Source organism: Panthera pardus, unplaced genomic scaffold (assembly GCF_024362965.1).
Source record: "Panthera pardus isolate Hobbes unplaced genomic scaffold, ASM2436296v1 HiC_scaffold_27, whole genome shotgun sequence".
Classification (NCBI taxonomy): Eukaryota; Metazoa; Chordata; class Mammalia; order Carnivora; family Felidae; genus Panthera; species Panthera pardus.
In genome coordinates this window covers 70,440,308-70,457,821 of record NW_026526843.1, presented here as the reverse complement: position 1 = coordinate 70,457,821, position 17,514 = coordinate 70,440,308, and the positions used below count along the sequence as shown (strand labels likewise).

Here is a 17,514-nt window from a genome sequence, read left to right as displayed (position 1 = left end):
GGTACTAGAAGGATTTCAAGGTGTCCTTGGAACTCAGGGTCTTGTTGTTCTGGTCAGAGACACATTAAACGGGGCTGGAAGGGTGGTGAAAAGCAGGGTCTGTAGGAGGCTGAGGAGTCAGTAAGTGAGTCAGTCTGCCAAGCTGGCTGGAGCCATTGTTCCCCTCTCCATCTGGCTGTTGCATAAGGTCTTATGCCTTGTAACGTGGTTGGTAAGATTTGGGGGAGACAGGAGGTAGAGGGGCTGACTTAGTGGCTAAGACCCCCACTATCTTTCACTGGCATAGTACAGCAAAAAGGAGTGAGATCAGTGATGAGACACCCCTCAAATCGGGGGCTAGTGTAGAAAAGGCCAAAAGGTGACTCCAACCCAGGAGAGGAGGTTGGATGGCAATGGAAGAGGCAGCGTAGCTAAGCTAAATGACTTGAGGCCAGTGTAGGATGGAGAAGAGTAGCGTCCTGCTTAAGGTGTGGGCGTGGAACTTTCTAGTCGCTACTGAGGGGGTGGGGCAATCCGGGCCTTCATTCCCTCAGCCCCTCCCTCCCTCCCTCCGATGCAGCCCTGGCTGTAGGCTCAGTCCGGGTGCGACCACCAGAGGCGCAGCGCTCCCCTTGGGAGTGGCCGGCCTGTGCATACAAGGCTGAGGCGAGGGACTGGGGGTCAGCCTTGCGGCTCCCAAAGCCCCGGGCGCGGATGTCCTGGAAGCCGTGGGGTGTGAAGGGCACCCGGTGGGACCCGCCGCGTTGGAAACCAGGTGAAGAGAGCTGAGCGGACCCGGGCGGACACGGGTGGGAGGTCAGGGCTAGGCTTGGACTTCTTCGCTGAGAACCTGGGCGCTGCGCTGCCCTCTGCTAGGCAAAACTTGAGTCCCCCTCGCCTCCTCATCTTTGATTCCAGTCCCGTTTTGATCTACTAGCCCTATGTCAGTCTGTCTGAACCTCACCTCTGGCTGGCAGACTCCGTTTTTCAGACCTTCCATCTCCGCCCGCTGGCTTTCCTCTAATTCTTAGCCAGCTGTTCTTTCTCAAGGTGCCCCATCCTTTTATCCCAACTGTCCATCTGACTTCGTCCCCACCCACCTCTCTCCCTCTATCTTCATCCTCCACTCAAAGAAGAGAAACATTTTGGTTGTTAACACACAATAGGCATTTAATAAACGGTAGGTCCCTTACCCCCTATTCCCCCAGTACTTTCTTTGTCTCTGCCTCTGCCTTCCACCCTCCTGTCTGTTTTCCTGTCCCACTATATGTCTGACACTCTGCTTATATTTTTACTTTATCCCACTGTCTGTCCTTCTATCCCTCTTTTTGTCTCCTACCCTTGGGTCTTACTTACCTAGCTGGTAGCTCCATACCCCCCCATCACTCCAAGGTACCCTTATTGCCTCACTCTGTCCCCTTGTTGCATGACACAGCCCAGCCACCCTGGAAGCACCTTGTTAGTCATCTTGAATTGCCTAAAGCTCCACCCCAAGGCCTGTTTCCACTCCAGCGGGTCTTCCAGACTACCTGGCACTTTGTCTTTTTAAAAATTGAAAAAGTATATATTTCTCTGAGCACTTAAAACACTTTCCAGGCTCTGCTCCTTCCTTTTCTCCAATAAGTCCTCCCTTGGTCCTGCCCAAATGGTAGGGTGGAAATAGCAAACTGGGTTGGGTTTCTTGAAATGGGTTTGTCATGGAACATGAACACATTTACAGGACAGGGCCCACAGAAATCTTCAGAGCAAACTCTCTGATTGTACCTTTGTGGACTCTGAGGCCCAGAGAGGTCAAGACTCTCAGCCAAGTCACACAGCCCCTCAGTAGTAAAAGCAGGGTAGAAGCCAGAGTTGCAGTGTCCTGGACCCTGATGCAGGAAGCTTGGTGGGGGTGGGGCCCAGAAGCTACTTCCCTGGTGTTTCCTGGAGGTCTGTTGATCCAGAGATATCAGGTGTCCAACCTGGGAGCCTGGCTGTCCCCTCTCTCCTTGATCTCTGGGATGTGACCTGGCTGCCCACCTGCCTGGGTTGGGTATTCTCTATCTGGGGGCTGCTGTTGCCTCTTCCATTGGCATGGGAGCTCCAGAAGACAGGCACCCTGGCTGTTGGGCCTACTTTCTCTGTTCTCTGCTCCAGCCCCCCTGTCAGTGCCTGGGTGCCCATGTTGACTGATGGGTTGCTGTGTGTGTGTAGGGAAGCCCTGGCCCTGGTTGAAGATCAGCTCAGAGTTTTTATTTAGTTAGAATGTGTGTGTGTGTGTGTGTGTGTGCGCGCGCGCATGTGTGTGTGTATGTGTGTGTGTGTAGGATTGCAGAAGGGGGAAGCTGTGTTTGGAGAAGGGCACACTGAGAGGGGCTACAAGAGCCCAGACCCTTAGCTGAGTGGCCCTCGAGCCTCACCACACATCCTGTATCTTCTCTGATGTCATCCAGGAGCCTCTGAGGGTATTCTTCACGGAAAATAGACAGGGTGGGTGGCCAGAGGATGGCTCTGTCTGCTTGAATTGAAATTACCAAGTCCTAGAGACTCATAATCACAGGGTTGGACTGGGCCAGGCTCTGGGCCGGCCTGTGAAAGCTAATCCCCATCCTCCACCTCCCACCAGCAGCTGTCCCACTTTGTGGACACTATATCTGGTGGCAGCATGAGGTCAGGCCATGGTGGACTGATGGGGTAGCCTGTGGGTAGGAAGTAAGAGCCCTTGCCTTTCATCCTACTCCATCTCCTCTTTACCCTTTCAGTTTTGTCTTGAGAGCTGCTTCCCCTGAGGGACATGTGGAAAAGTCCCAGGAAAGGAGGCAGGATCCTGCCTCTTTTCAGAGGCTCTGTGTGTCCACTGCCACTAGGTGAGCTGGAGACAGTGCTGGAGGTGGGGGCCAGGTTTCTAGACTTCTGGGCTTGTTTGTTCTCAGCACCTGCTCCCTTCTTTCTCTGCCTTTCACATCAGCTTTCCTCCTTCCTTTTTCTCACTTTCCTCTGTTCTTTCTCCCCATCCTCAGAGGGCTGTCACACCCCCAACACTCCCTTCTTCTTCAGAAGCTGCATGGATGGTGGGCTTCTGGGAGCCTCACCCCTATAGGAACACACAGAGAAGCTTACAGAAGCAGAGAATGTTACAGAAAGAGGGTACTCAAGAAACCAGTCCTGTTTTCCAGATGAGGAAACTGAGCCTAGCCAGGAAGGAGAAAGCTCAAGGACTGAAACAAAGTCAGGTAGGGGGGACTATTGAGGGGTACAAGGAAGGTTCCTCTGGCCTCAGGTGTTTGTAGGTGCATGGGATTGAGGCAAGGCGAGGGGATTTGTGTTAGAAGTTGACTTGCTTTTGCTCATCTCTCCTCACCACACTATGACTGTTCTCTGAAGGGCAGGAATGAAGTGGGAGGGTGGGAGTGGACATCCTGCTCTGGGTGTCTGTGCCAGATTCACCAACTGCTCAGCCCAGGGTGACCCCCATCTATTCGTTTGAACTGAGGCATTCCCTGAGGGAATGGTGGGTGCGCTCCATCTGCCTGCAGCAGAAAACCTCTAGCCCCTTTGAGACTGACCAGTAAAGCCAGCCATCCTGGTGTGAAATAGGACCCATCACACTGTCATGGCTCAGTGGGTCTATTGTGTTAGATTCTGGTGGCCAGCTCTCCATCAACTGACACTTTGCCTAGTGACTGTTGGAGGGATGGGGACAGAGTGTTGGGTATTGAGGGAAGAGTGGGGGGCAGAGACTGAGTGGGCCTGGGTTCTCCCCCTCCAGCTTCCTAGTCCAAGTATGTGGAGGTCCATCATGAGTAGCACCACACACTCTTTTCAGTAGTTCCAGGAGAGGAAATAAATGCATCTGTGTCATAGCTTGGAGCTGGGCGGGGGGGGGGGGGCGCGAGAGAGTTAGTGATCTCTGAAACTCTGCTGGCCTGTACTCCAGCTCTCCTGACAGCCAAGCCCAGGGCTCTCAGCCCAGCAGAGAGCTCCCCATTTCAGGGTACTCTGGAGTGTGGGTTGGGCACAGCCAGAGTGATCTCCTGGGCTGTGGGCTGAGAGGGAGTCTTTGTGCTCTTCTGGACATAGCTCTGTGCCTTCACTCCCACTTGGCAATGCACAGTGAGGTGCCTGTGTGCTCCTCACCTCTTCAATCCCCTCCCACTACCAAATCCCCTTCTCCCCACATTGGCTCTGCTCTGGCTGCCCCTCTTAGTGCAAACCCCTCTGCCATGGCATGGCTCCTGAGGATTTTTTTTTAATGAGCTGTAACTATCTCATGTTGTGGAAGTCTGATCAGTATCCCCCTTTCATGAAATTGGGTGGGGACCCCCAAATCTTTGGAGAGCAGGCCTTGACCCTCCCAGAATTGACTGGTGGGCTTTTGATGAGGCATGCAGGAATGTGTGTGCAAGTGTGAGGACATCCATGGTCATGTGCTGTGAGGGGCTGGTCCAAGTGTAATTCATTTTCCCCCCATGGTTCCTACTCCCCTTTTTTCTTCTCAGCTCAGGTCCCTGGATTTGCTGCTTCTCCTTTAGCTCCATGGAAAAGAGTAGTGGAAGGGCCTGTTTCATTACCCTCAGCCATTCCAGAGTGGCTGCAACAGCCTGAGGAATCCCCATTCCTAGGCAGGGAGGAGTATGGGGGCTGTTATAAGTCCAGATAGGCACTTATTGGGACTCAAGTGTCTTGGAGTGAGGCCCACAGTAACAGCATATGGAGTTTGTCTCTGCCATATCCTGGAAGAAAAGGAATGATTGGCCTTGGAAAAAAGCTGAGCTGTCAAACACCTTCAGTGCTATCCTGTCACCTGCCCTTTACAGTACATCCTCACATCCATTGTCTTAATTTTGCCTGCTAGGGATTATGCTCTACTCTCATTTTACAGGCCAAGAAACTGATGGTTGGTGGTGCAATGACTTCCCCCTCAGTGACAGCCAGAAAATGGTAGAACTGGGAGTAGACCCAACTCTCCTACTTTCTGATCCAGGGCTTTTTCCATTTCTCAGTGCCTCTGTCACCACTAATCTAACACTTTGAATCACTTATTATGTACTAGCCACCATTCTAAGTGTGCTTTAGCCCAGTGGATCCACTCAACAGCCACATAAGGTCAGGACTGTGATTATCATCCACACTTTACAGGTGAGGAAACTGAGGCACAGAAAGTTGGAAAATACCTACCAGAACCGGCCTTTGTTCTTAGGCTGTATGGCTCCAGAATCCATCATACTGCTCTTTGTATGGCATAGCTGGGCTTTCATAGTGGTAGAAATATGGAAACCCCATGTATAGGGCATGGAAATGCATACATGTACCCACGGCTTTTCCACCTGCTCTCAGCCTGCCCTCATGCACTCTACATTTCCCTGCTTAATGCCTGAGCTGGCATCCAAGGTAGCAGCAGCAGCAGCAGCAGCAGCACTATATGACACACAGTCAGTAAATAGTGGGGGTGTGTGGGAAAAGGACACCCAGGACCTAAAGGCTCCAGTTATCACCAGAGCCACTCCAGATGCAACCCAGAAAGCAGATTATCGAAAGTTACTATTTCTTGGGGCGCCTGGGTGGCTCAGTCGGTTGGGCATCCGACTTCGGCTCAGGTCATGATCTCGCGGTCCATGAGTTCGAGCCCGGTGTCGGGCTCTGTGCTGAAAGCTCAGAGCCTGGAGCCTGTTTCAGATTCTGTGTCTCCCTCTCTCTCTGACCTTCCCCCATTCATGCTCTGTCTCTCTCTGTCTCAAAAATGAATAAACGTTAAAAAAACTAAAAAAGAAGAACTTAAATTATAAAAAAAAAAAGAAAGTTACTATTTCTTCATCTGTTCCAGGCACCATTATTGTATATTTGTTCCATGTAAGACTCTGGTTTAGGTCAGAGCATGAGAGTAGATCAGGGAGCAGGAATGAAGAGAGTGAGCTATCTCCTTCTAAAGAGGCTGAGTTCTTGCCTTTCTGAAACTCATGGGGTAAGAGAAGGAGATCAAGAAAGACCCAAAGAAACAGTCTAGATATTGTTTGGACTATTGATTGATTGATTGATTGCGGGGGGGCACCTGGGTGGCTCAGTCGGTTGAGCATCTGACTTCTGCTCAGTTCATGGTCTCACAGTTAATGAGTTTGAGTCCCATGTCAGGCTCTGTGCTGACAGTTCAGAGTGTGGAGCCTGCTTCAGATTCTGTGTGTGTGTGCCTCTCTCTGCCCCTCCCCTGCTCGTGCTCTGTCTCTGTCTTTCAAAAATAAATAAACATTAAAAAATGCATTTCTATTTATTTATTGCTTGGGCCATTCTACGATGTCACAAGGTACATGGCAAATATTAGGATTATAGCTTTCTCTGGCTATTGTGTTCACTTAGTCATTCGACAGATATTTTTATTGAGTACACACATGCTCTATGCCAGGCATGTGAAGCTCTTGTTCTACTTATTTGTAGCACTTGCTCTTTTTGTAGTTTTTGTACTTTCTGTAGCTTTCCCTTTTTTAGTTTTCCGGTTTGATTACCTTAAAAAAAAAAAAAAGAACTGGATGTCTCAGGACCCATCATGTCTGATTTAGTTAAATGAATCTACTAAAAGGTAAGTGGGGTTTGGTCATTATCTATATGAATGTAATTTCTTCATGGTTGTCCCTTGAATATCTTTCAACATTCATTCATCCATTAACAAACATTACTGAGAAACTACTGTAGACACTGTGCTTGGTGCCATGAGGTGGATGGAATTGGCTCTGACGTGGTTTCCTGCCCTTAGGGAAGCTATAGGATATCCTTTTAGCATTTTCCAGAAGCAAGATAAGTTTGACTCCAACTCAGAGCTTTAGGGATGCATACAAACATAACAGCGCAGCCTCAGAAAGGAGGTCTTCTACCTTCCCACCCATCATAGTGGTTCCTGACTCTGGATGGGATTTTGTTTCAAGAAGTGAGTTCTGTTGTACAGAACTCCAAGACCCACAGGTACATGACTCATCTTAAACAAAGTGCCAGCTCCAGTGTTGCCATTGAGAGGAAAGGAGGTGTGCACACTGGAGGTAGACTTGCTTCATTATTTCTCCTCTGATTCTCATCAAGGCCAGTAGGTAAGTAAGGTGGGATAATTCTAATGAGTCTGAATACCAGACAGTAGGGGGACACCTGGGGCTATGTCTGTCTTTGCCATTGCCTGGGTGACCTTAAGAAAGTTGCTGTCCCAAGAAACATGAATTTTTGCTTTCATCTGTGTTGGGTACTTTGGCAAACAAATTAGATGGATGTGGAGCCTGCTTTCTACCTGTTAGGTATGGAGAAAATAACCCATGTGCAGGTATTATCCCTGCTATGGATTTGGTGGGTCAAGATGAGCGAGTATTCTCTTCCCAGTTTCTGTATTTGTAAATGTGGAGGATGGTAGTTGGATGGCATGGCACCTTGAGTACTCCAGATCCCAGCTAATAGGAGTCCTCAATTCAACAGTGAAATCATGGTTGTGAACACGTATTGGAACTTTGTGAGGAAAGGCAAGAGAGAGATCAAATCTTAACACTCTGTTTCTTACCGAATTTAAACCAACTCTCTGATGGTACTTGCTGATACACTCTTGGGAGCCCTCGTCTGCCATGGTTAATGTATATGCTCCAAGTTTTCCATGCATTTCCCCGCGGGGGTAGTGTTTGGACTTGAGTCAGAGAGCTGGGGTAGTGGGAAAGTTGCAGAATGCTGGGGCCTGAGCAAAGTGGGGATGGCAACTTCCTGCTCACATATTTAATGTCCAAGATTCTCTCTTGATTGTCCGTACTAATCAGAGATCTCACTGAAGTTGTCTTCTGAAATCCCTATAAATTATCCTCAGCAAGCCACTGAATCTTCACGTCTACATGGCACATGTATTTAAATCCCCCATATGGTACCAGGCACATTCAGAGCCCAATAAATAAACTGTGCGCCTGGCCAACTCTGTCTTTCACCTTCAGTCGCTAGCTCTGGCTTGACTGCTCCCCGCCTACCCCCTCCTCACTAGCGGTGTGACCTGAGGAAGAGGCAGCGGCGAGGTTATTGGAGGAGCTAGAAGGCAGAGCCCCGCCCACCACAATTTGGGCGACTTTTGGGGGAGTCCGATGGGCCGGACTGCGGCCTCATTGGTCGAAGGTCGTGTAGGTGGGCGGGGCGTCCCTGTCGCCCAACTCGCTGCCGTTCCCTCCCCACCTGCGCCGAAAGTGGCCTCAGATTGACAACAGCTAAGCAGCTGCGGCAGCTGCTATTCTGGCTGGCACCATTACCCACGCCCGACCCTAGGCTCCGCGCGTGCCCCGGACGGAGCAGTCCCTCCTGCACTCACGTCCTGCGCACTGGCAGGGTCTTGAACCAAAGCAGTGGACGCGGCCTCCAGGTAGGAGCTGGGGAGACGGCAGGGAGAAATCCGGACCAGCAGGGCCTCCTGGGCCCCCTTGCCCGGCCTAGCCTCGGGCGCGCTCTGGCCCGGCCCCCGCTCCTAGCGGTTCGGCTGGGCGGCACACACAGGAGGCGCGGAGGAAGCAAGCCCAGCCACCTTCCGCCCTGGGATTTGGGGTTGGAGTCGCCGAAACTGGGGGACCCCCTGAGCCGGCTGGCAGCGCTTCTCCCCAGGGAAGTCTGGTAGTAGAAGGAGGTTTTCTGCCTGTTATCCAGGGCCTGGCCAGAGTCCGAAGGCGTAGCTGTGGGGCTTTGGAGGGGAACTGGAACCAAGCAGGGGTGGCAGGCCTTTGGGCTCTGCGCCACTTCGCCTACCCTTTTCCTTCCTCTGCTTTTGAGGGCATTTCCAGAAAGCCCCAGTCCGGCCCTATGGGCTTTCCCCTTGGCCACTGTCTTCCCTTCTGAGAAATGCTCCAGACTTTCCTGGTAGTTAAGGTAGCTGTAGGGATCAAGTGAAAACCTTTGGAGAAGTCGCATCTTTCAGGGCCAAGTTTCCCCATGAAATCCAAAATGGGTTTGGATTACAGATGCTCTCACGAAAGGTCTTTTAATGGAAGTTTTTGGGATTTTCAAATTAGTTAGGCTGGGGTTTTCTCCATTTCTCTTCCCCCAAGACTCTGTAAACTTAAGCACTGAATTAGAACTCAGGAAACTGGGGTTCAGCCACTAATTCATGTGACCTTAGGTGAGTCATGCTACTTCTGGGGGCCACAGTGTTTTCAACTGCACTTCAGGTGGTGGGCTGCATTTTAGTATCGCAAGGGCCAGTCTCTTCCATGACATTTGGTGACTTGTCACATGGTGAAAGGTTGTCTTTGAGATGCTTGGGGTGACAGGAACTATTCAGATGGAAATCTTTGTGGTGATATGCAGCCAAGCCCCCTGTAACTAGTAGTGGTGGGAAGGGTGAGCAGGACAACAGCCAGACTGAATGTGGGGCCAACTCAGAGCCGGGACTACAGAAGTTGGGCTGGAGAAGCCTGGCTTTTTTCTATCCCACTTGGAGCACCCAGGTCTGCCCACCCAGGAGGAGAGGGTGATGAATCACACCAGGGCTATTTTCAAACCCTGACTCCTACTGTGAGACCTGTTCCCGTCTCCATCCTAGGGGTTGCTGTCACCACCCACCATCTTGTGTTATTGCTCTCTGAATCTTCTCCACACGTCCATCTGTCTGGAATAAAGAAGAGACAGTTTCTATCTGGGTATGGGAAGGCATAGTGTCCAAGGGCATAAGGAAGGAGGCATGGCTGCAGGTGGTTTATGAATGGTTGATGGAGCAAGTGGGTAAGAGTGTGATGGTTATGATGGTGTTGGGTGTTGGTGGTTCTTTTACCCTAAAACTACAGCTACCATATCAGTGGACATTCTGGGCTTGATCCTCATTTTCAGGATTTAGTCTTTGTCCAGTTTTGTTCTAGGGTTAGGATTTGGAATTTCTGCTCCCTGGACCCCTGTAACCAGGGCTAGAAAACACCACATGGATAGAATCCTGTTTCCCTTCTTCGCTTGCCTTCTGTTCACCTCTTAAGCAACTCTTCAGGAAGTATGCTAAACCTCCCTGTGCATCTGCAGCTCCCCTCCCCCATCTGGGGCGGGGGAAGACATTGTTGAGAGATTTCTGGAGGTGTTTAGAGCATGAAGAGGGGCAGAAGGTGCACAAAGAAGCTGTGTATCTTGAGTGACTGCTGCAGAGTGGAGCATGAGTTGGGCAGGGCCAATGGAAGGGCCTTCCTTATTAAAGCACACCTCCAGAGTTTGAGCATAGGAGCAAAGAAAGTGGCACAAAGAGGCCTGAACTTTGACCCACTCTGTCTTCTTGAAGTTTTAAAATTCTATTCTTAGGGATAGGGATTGGAGAGGGAGCAGAGGGCCCCTGGAGCGTGGTATAGGAATACCAGCAACAATACAAAAGCAAGAAGTTCCAAAGGGAGGAGAGGATGGAGTCTCTAATCTGGGTGCTGTTGCAGCTGCCTGTGCTTTTCTGCTAGGACTCTCTTGGAGCTTCCTGTTCTAGCCATGGAAAAAGTTCAGGTTCAATGGATGCCAGTCCTAAGAAAAGCAGACTGTGCCCCCACTTTTCTCAAGAAGGTGGGGCAAGGGGTCTCTGGCTGGAAGAAGGAATTGCCTCTGGCTTGAATAAAGTAGAACTTATTCTTTGGGCCTGAAGTTTGGGTAAGATCAAGTGTCAGGCCCCTGGGCTCTTGGGGGGCTGTTATCAGATAAAATAGAGATAAGAGATCTCAAATCTGTTATCAGATAAAATAGAGATAAGAGATCTCAAAAATGCAAGGGCTCTAGGATAGGAAGTGTGAACTCCCCTATCCTGCAACCCTAAACAAAGTAGTTGAGCACAGGGCTGGGCACACAGTTGCTGGTGTCAAGTGTTTATTAAGGCTTTTCTCACCTGTGACTTGAAATCTTGGTTTGTGTGTATATGAGGAGTGAGGACCAGTCCTTGAATCAGTCTGTCACAAGTCTGAAATGCTGTGTTTGTGTGTTGAGTCTCCTCTTTCCCAGCCTTCCACCTTGGGAACTCACATGTACACAATTGTCCCTGTGGACAATTGCTGTTCCTGTTTACCCCAACTCTCAGGGACTGTAGAACTGGATGTTAAGTTCCTCAGACCCTCAGGGGTCCAGGGAGGTATGGGGCAAAACACAGGGGACTGAGAGCTGGATGTGTGAAGTTTAAATTTTTTTTAGTGTTTATGTATTTATTTTTTTTGAGAGAGAGACAGAGTGTAAGTGGGGGAGGGCAGAGAGAGAGGGAGACACAGAATCCGAACCAGGCTCCAGGCTCTGAGCTGTCAGCAGAGCCGGATGCGGGGCTCAAACTCACCAACCGTGAAATCATGACCTGAGCTGAAGTCAGACGCTCAACTGACTGAGCCACCCAGGTGCCCCTGAATATATGAGGTTTAAATCCAAGCTCTGCTGTTCCATTCGTGACCTGTCAGACTCTTGGTTTCTCCCCACTCTTTGCACTTCACTGGATTAAGTGAGGGGATCCATGGCTAAGTGCTTTGTAAACTACCAAGTTCTATACAAATTATTAGTCATTAAGTTCAGTCTTGGCTTGGTCTTGTAGAGGACAAAGAATGTAACCTTCATCTTCAGGGAATTACCATCTAGTTTGGGGGTTACTGGCATAAATAACGAGTATGTCATACTAAATCTTTACTTCAGTGAGAACTTTTTAAAAGACTATTACAAAGACTTTCAAACATATATAAAAGTAGAGATGATTAGTGTAATGAGGCCCCATGTACTCATCACTCAACTGCAACAGCCATTAGCCCATCACCAATCCTGCCTATTAACACTTCCACCTCCTTACCTTCTTTCTTGTTATTTTGAAACAAACCCAAAGCATCTTATCAATTTATATGTAAGTAGTCTAGTATATATCTCTAAAATATAAGGATTCATAAAAAATAGCCACTGTACTATTAGCACATCTAAAACAGCCCCTTAATACTGTCAAATATCCTGACAGTGTTCATATTTCCAATTGTTGAGGGGACTGTTTTGCCCTGGCGAGCCTGACTAGGGAGCCATTGGTTTTGACTGAGGGGAAGGTGGCTGACGGAGGCAAGGCAGTGACATTTGAGCTGAACCTTTGAAGAGAGGCCCAGGGAAAGTCAATTAGGGAGCCCTAGCTCCTCATTTTATAACACTTGGCCACAGTCTCTGGGGCTGCAGCTACAGAGGCTGACTTGTGGGATCTTCTTGTGGAAACTTTGTGCCTTGCTTCTCTAGCAGTAAATGGGGTAAACTCTCCCACTTGCTTCCCCAGTTCCAGGGCCACCCAGGAGCTTGAGGTCAGCAGGCCTGGGAGAATTCCTGGGAGGATTCTTTCCTCCTGACCCCTTCCCTCTCTCCTGAGGCCACTTTGGAGCAAAACAGGACGCATTCAGGATGAGCGTCTTTCCCAGCTTGTCATCTAATCACCAAGGCCCAGCTTGGAGCTTCCTCTCTCATTCATGATAAAAACCCTCACTGTCTCCTTTTTCCCTCCACCCCAGTAAGGGTGTGCTGACTTCCTCCACATCCGGACCAGCCCTCCTCCACCCCATGTGGAGCTGAGGGACAGCTTCCCTCATCCAGGTCTCTCTTCCTAATGCCCCAGAGCAGGCTGTGAAAGGGACAGAAAGACCCCATGAGTGCTCTCCCTGGCTGCAGCCTCCTGCTCTTGGGCTGTCCTTGGGAAAGGAGTGGCTCCTTTCCAACAAGCCTGGGGTCCTGCCACTGCTTGGTTAATGATTGAGCCACATAATAACCACCTTGAAAAGTCACCTCTGGGGATGGCCATTAACTAACTCCCTGTCTACCCCAGGCCTTAAGGGGATCCCATCTTAACCCTCACTTTCCCCAAGAATACATTAACAAACATTCTTTAACAGGAACTTCCAGGGCCAATTAAACATCTGTCCCTCTGTTTTCGTTTGGGCAAACAGAAGTTGTTATTCACATTGCTGAAGGACACACATTCATTTGGGTGGTATTGAGAGAGTCAGGGAGTTGAGTTGATAGGAATTCAGATGGGCAGTTGGGGTAAGGGGGATTTTTAGGCATCATAGTCAGAAGGGGCTGGGGATGTTTCCAGGAGCACCTGAGCCCCTAATGTCAATTTGAAAGAGCAAGAAATGTCCACCCAAAGGATCTTCCCCGTTAGTGGGGCTATGTGCATGTGTTTCTTTTGAGTATAGCTGTGGGTCCCCGCACACAAGGCAAGGACATGAACTGTCAGCCACGCTGCTGCTGTAAGGCTGAGGCCTCCATAGTGGAGGAGGAGACCTTCCTTCAAGAGCCTGTATCTTGACAAACAGTGGGAATTGGGAAGGCTCAGGCCAGGTCCAGTTTGGAAAGCTCTGGACCACAAGCAGTTTTCTGCAGTTTCAGTGAGAAGAAAAGGAACCGACATTTAGTGAACCATGTAAGCCTACTATAGAGTCAGGAAACCTGGCTTCTGGTTGTGCCTCTCTGTAGCTACCTCTACATGAGTGACTTTAGAGAAGACATTGCTTTCTCTGTGCCTCAGTTTCCACATCTTTAAAATCATCAGGGCAAGTGGCGTGGACTCAATGGTCTCTCAGGTTTTCCATTCCACCTGTAAAATTATGCATGCCCAGTCAAAACCTTTTGCTTATCCAGGTCAATTGGCTTTAAATTCTGCCAGGCCTGGTCACTAAATATTCCCAGTTGGCTGGTCAGTTTGGGCTGACCAGGCCTTGAACTGCCAGAGCTTGGGTTTTCCTTGAGCATGGGCTTTTGTACAGTTTGCTCTCGAGCCCCCTCCCCATGTTTGTGTCTGTTCCAAGTGGCTACCCTCTGACCCATTCTGCCACAAGTTAATGAATGACCTGCTCTCCGTGGGTAGTGCCAACCTAAGGTGCTCCTGGGATCCCAGGTCTCTGTGGCAAGTGGCCAAGGGCTTAGCTGGCCCCAGTCACCTTTATGCTTTCTCCCATAATACCCCAGAGGTAGGAAGGAGACAGAGCTCAGGGGACAAGGGCCTTTAGAGGTCCAACTATCCTTATGAACCTAGATCTTCCCGCCAAGTATTTGTGCAGCTCTTGTTCCCCCATTTTCAGTACATGGGAGCACAATGTTCAAAGCAGTTGCTTTCATTCATGGACTATTCAAAAGTTTTTGCTTATGTTGGATTGAACTCTGTATCTCTGTGGCTTCTATAATGCTGGATCCCAGCTCTGCCCCCTGGGACCACCTAGCCACTGTCCTCTCTGACTTTCAGAGGTCTGAGGTTGGAATCCAAGTCCTCCTTCATCTTCTCTAGGACAAACAGCCTCAGTTCCTCCAAGTACTCCTCCAGGTACTAGGGGCAAGTCCCCTTCCCAGCCTCGTTACTGCCTTCTGCACATGCTACTATTTGTGGCCCTGGGAATGGGAAATGGCCACTTTCCTCTTTCTATTTCTAGCCTGAACTTTTCTATAAGATTTCTCTATCATCTTTTTCTGGTGACTAACAGGTGAATCCCCAGAGTCTTGGGTCCAAGCACCTTATGCAGCTCTCTGATTTGTTTGTTGGTCAGGTCCAGCCAGTTCTCATGACTGGGGAGCCATTGGAGGCTAGAGCTTTCTTCTTATTGTCTTCGTAGCAGAGGGCAAGCCTAGTGAGAGGAGGTACTTACCTTTGACCAGTTGACTGCAGTGTACTCTGTGGGGTCTGCCGGTATATCCTGTTTTCCTGCCACTTGCTTTCTTCCCTTGAGCTGGTGGAGGTGGGGGGAAGGGGATATTTTAAGGAGCACTGAACCCGGAAATGAGTATGAGCCATGCCCACAGTAGGGCCAGAAGGGTGAATCGGACAGGGAGAAATACCAACTCAGCCATTCCTCTTCTGCAATTGATGATTATGACAACAATAAATCTTCCCATTTCTTTCCATTTCCAAGGCACTTTCACTTCTGTGATTCCATTCTGTTCTTAGAGCAGCCCAGTAAGATAAGCAGTGTGATCCTTGTTGATATGTGCCTGTGGCCCAGAAAGGGGAAGGGAATGGTCCCCAAGGAGGGAGGATTTAGAACCCAGGTCTCCTGATATTCAGCCGTCCCTGTTTCCCCTAAACCACACCCGGCAGCCAAGGCATCTGGGGCTGACTCAACAGCTTCCTCACCACAGAGGAACCTCTGCCCAGGCTGCAACTCTGTTCCCATGGTAGAGGGAACAATCTCCAGGGGAGGTGGCCAAGGATTTCCTGTCCTTTATCTGGGCTGGCCAAAGGCTGGCCTGTCTGAGGTGTGAGACATGCACTTGCAGCCAGCTTTTCTGCTCCAGGCTGAGGTCAAGTCAGGCTGGGGCTAGGAGCACGGAGCTTGGGAAGCGCTTGGCCCCAGACATCTGGCCTGAGCAGCCCCTACCTGAGCAGGGCTTTCTAAATCGGAACAACATTTGTAGAGGGGCTTGTGGGAAAGGGGCCAGAGTGGAGATGAAGCAAAACTCATGCTGATTTGTATACATGGAGCTTGAGGCAGGAAAGTGTCATGGTGGGGAGCAGGGGCTCTGGTATAAACAGCACTGGGTGACTTTGGGCAAATTACTTAACCTCTGTGAGCCTCCATTTTGTCTGCTATGAAATGGAGATCTGTACCTACCTCATGGGGTTGCTGAGTATTAAATCCCATAATACAAAAAGAAATCTCACTATTATTATTGTTTAGTAGTACTTTCTGCCACCTCGTCACTTTGCTGTTTTTCAATGTCCTGGGAAAGTGCAGTGCTCAAACATGCTGCCCCCTAGGCATTACGTCTGGATTTTTCTGTCACTTCAGATTCCACCTTCCCCAGAAAAGCATTCCTTGACCATACCCACCTATAGGGATCCCTCCCTCTGGCCTCCTTTAGTGGTATTTGTGGCACTGCAACAGGTTTTAGTAACCCTGATCCACCAATAATAATAGTAAATTCTTCTGAGGTATTGGCACATTTGACCTTATTTAGCTCTCAGGATAATTCTGTAAGGTAGGTGCTGCTATCATCATCCCCATTTTACGTATGAAGAAGCAGAGGCAAGAAGAGGTTAAATGAAGAAGTTACTCAAGGTCCCATAGCTAGGGAATGATGGAGCTGAGATCAGGACCCAAGCAGGCTGACTCTACCACTCACACCCTTAGCAACAGTACCATGCTTCTTCTCCGTTTCCCAGTTGCCTGGCCAGGAGGCAAGAGCTGAGACTTAGGCCTTCCTTCTGCCCCTGACAGCTTATTGTACCCACCAGTGATCAGTCACTCCTGGGCAGCAGTCCCTAGGTCCTTGCCTGCCCCCTCCCCACCAAGATGGACAGATAGAGAGGAGAGAAAATCAAAGGGCTGGGTATTGATGCTCTATAGCAGAGCTGCACAGTTGGGGGAGGGTGTGCAGGAGAAGTTTGGGGAGGTGGTTCTGAGAGCAGTAGGTCTGCCTGATTAGCACCTTCCAGCACTGGGGAAACATTAAATTTTTTTAATGTTTATTTATTTTTGAGAGAGGGAGAGAGATAGAGTGTGAGCAAGGGAAGAGCAGAGAGAGAGGGAGACACAATCCGAAGCAGGCTCCAGGCTCTGAGCTGTCAGCACAGAGCCCGACGTAGGGCATGAACTTACAGACCGCAAGATCATGACCTGAGCTGAAGTCAGATGCTCAACCGACTGAGCCACCCAGGTGCCCCAGGACAAAATAGACATTATAATGAGCTCTCTTGACAACCAGATTTCATTATTTAGAAGGTGTGGGTGGTTGGGGCACCTGGGTGGCTCAGTTGGTTGGGTGTCTGACTCTGGCTCAGGTCATGATCTCATGGTTCATGGGTTTCAGCCATGCATCGGGCTCTGTGCTGGCAGTTGGGAGCCTGGGGCCTGCTTCTGATTCTGTGTCTCCCTCTCTCTGTGTCCCTCCCCTGTTCATGCTCTATCTCTCTCTCTCTCAAAAATAAACATTAGAAAAAATATTTTTAGAAGGTGTGGGTAGTTAGGGGCAAGCAGGAGGCTGGCTGGATTAACTTTTTGACCCCCTCCAGCTGGTGTGGCCCATGCTGGTATTGGGAATGTGGAGGGGTAAGCTTTTGCCCAGAAGTTCTAGCCGCCCCCCCACAGTGTTCCCACCTCAGGGCCCTTGGGTGCTACAGACTTCCATCCCCCAAGCTGTAACTGTTGCTGTCAGCTCCATTGCTTTTGAGCTCATTCTATGCTATCTTACCACCCAACCAGCTCCAGGGAATGCTTCAAAGGACAGCCCATCTTAGTTTCTGCCTCCTTGGGAAGTATGGGCCTGGTAGCAGCTCTGGCCAGGTACTCCAGGAGAGTTTGGCTTTTGTTCAGGTTTAGACCTCGGTGCCTAGCATAGTGGTTAGCACCAACTAACTATTCAGGTAATACTGGTTGAATAAGTGCACAGCCAAGTAGGAGTGAATTTGGAGGGGAGAGCCTAGAGAGACTGACATGGGAACAGATTAATAGGATGGCTATGGTCATCTAGGCAGGCTCCTGGCCCCCATCTGTAGTACAATAGAAGCCAGTTGACCTTTTGTAGCCTCAGATCCCCCATTTGTGCAGTAGGCCTGCTTTGGACAGGGCCGTCATGGGGACCAAATGAGATGTGGGATGGTCAAATGTCTTCTCTGCTGATGGGAAGTTA

At 49.8% G+C, this 17,514-nt stretch overlaps 1 protein-coding gene across 4 annotated transcripts in view; it reads left to right on the top strand.

Moving 5' to 3' along the window:
• The window catches only part of STARD8 (StAR related lipid transfer domain containing 8), an 84,721-nt gene that overhangs the window by 38,870 nt on the left and 28,337 nt on the right, over positions 1-17,514 (top strand). For 3 of the 4 annotated variants that reach the window (XM_019428593.2, XM_019428591.2, XM_019428590.2), the window contains exon 1: positions 8,128-8,317. The exons of the other annotated variant lie outside the window; for it this stretch is intronic. The gene's annotated coding sequence lies outside the window, so the exon portion shown is untranslated. Of the gene's footprint in view, positions 1-8,127; positions 8,318-17,514 lie in introns of those variants that run through there. 4 annotated transcript variants of the gene reach the window in all.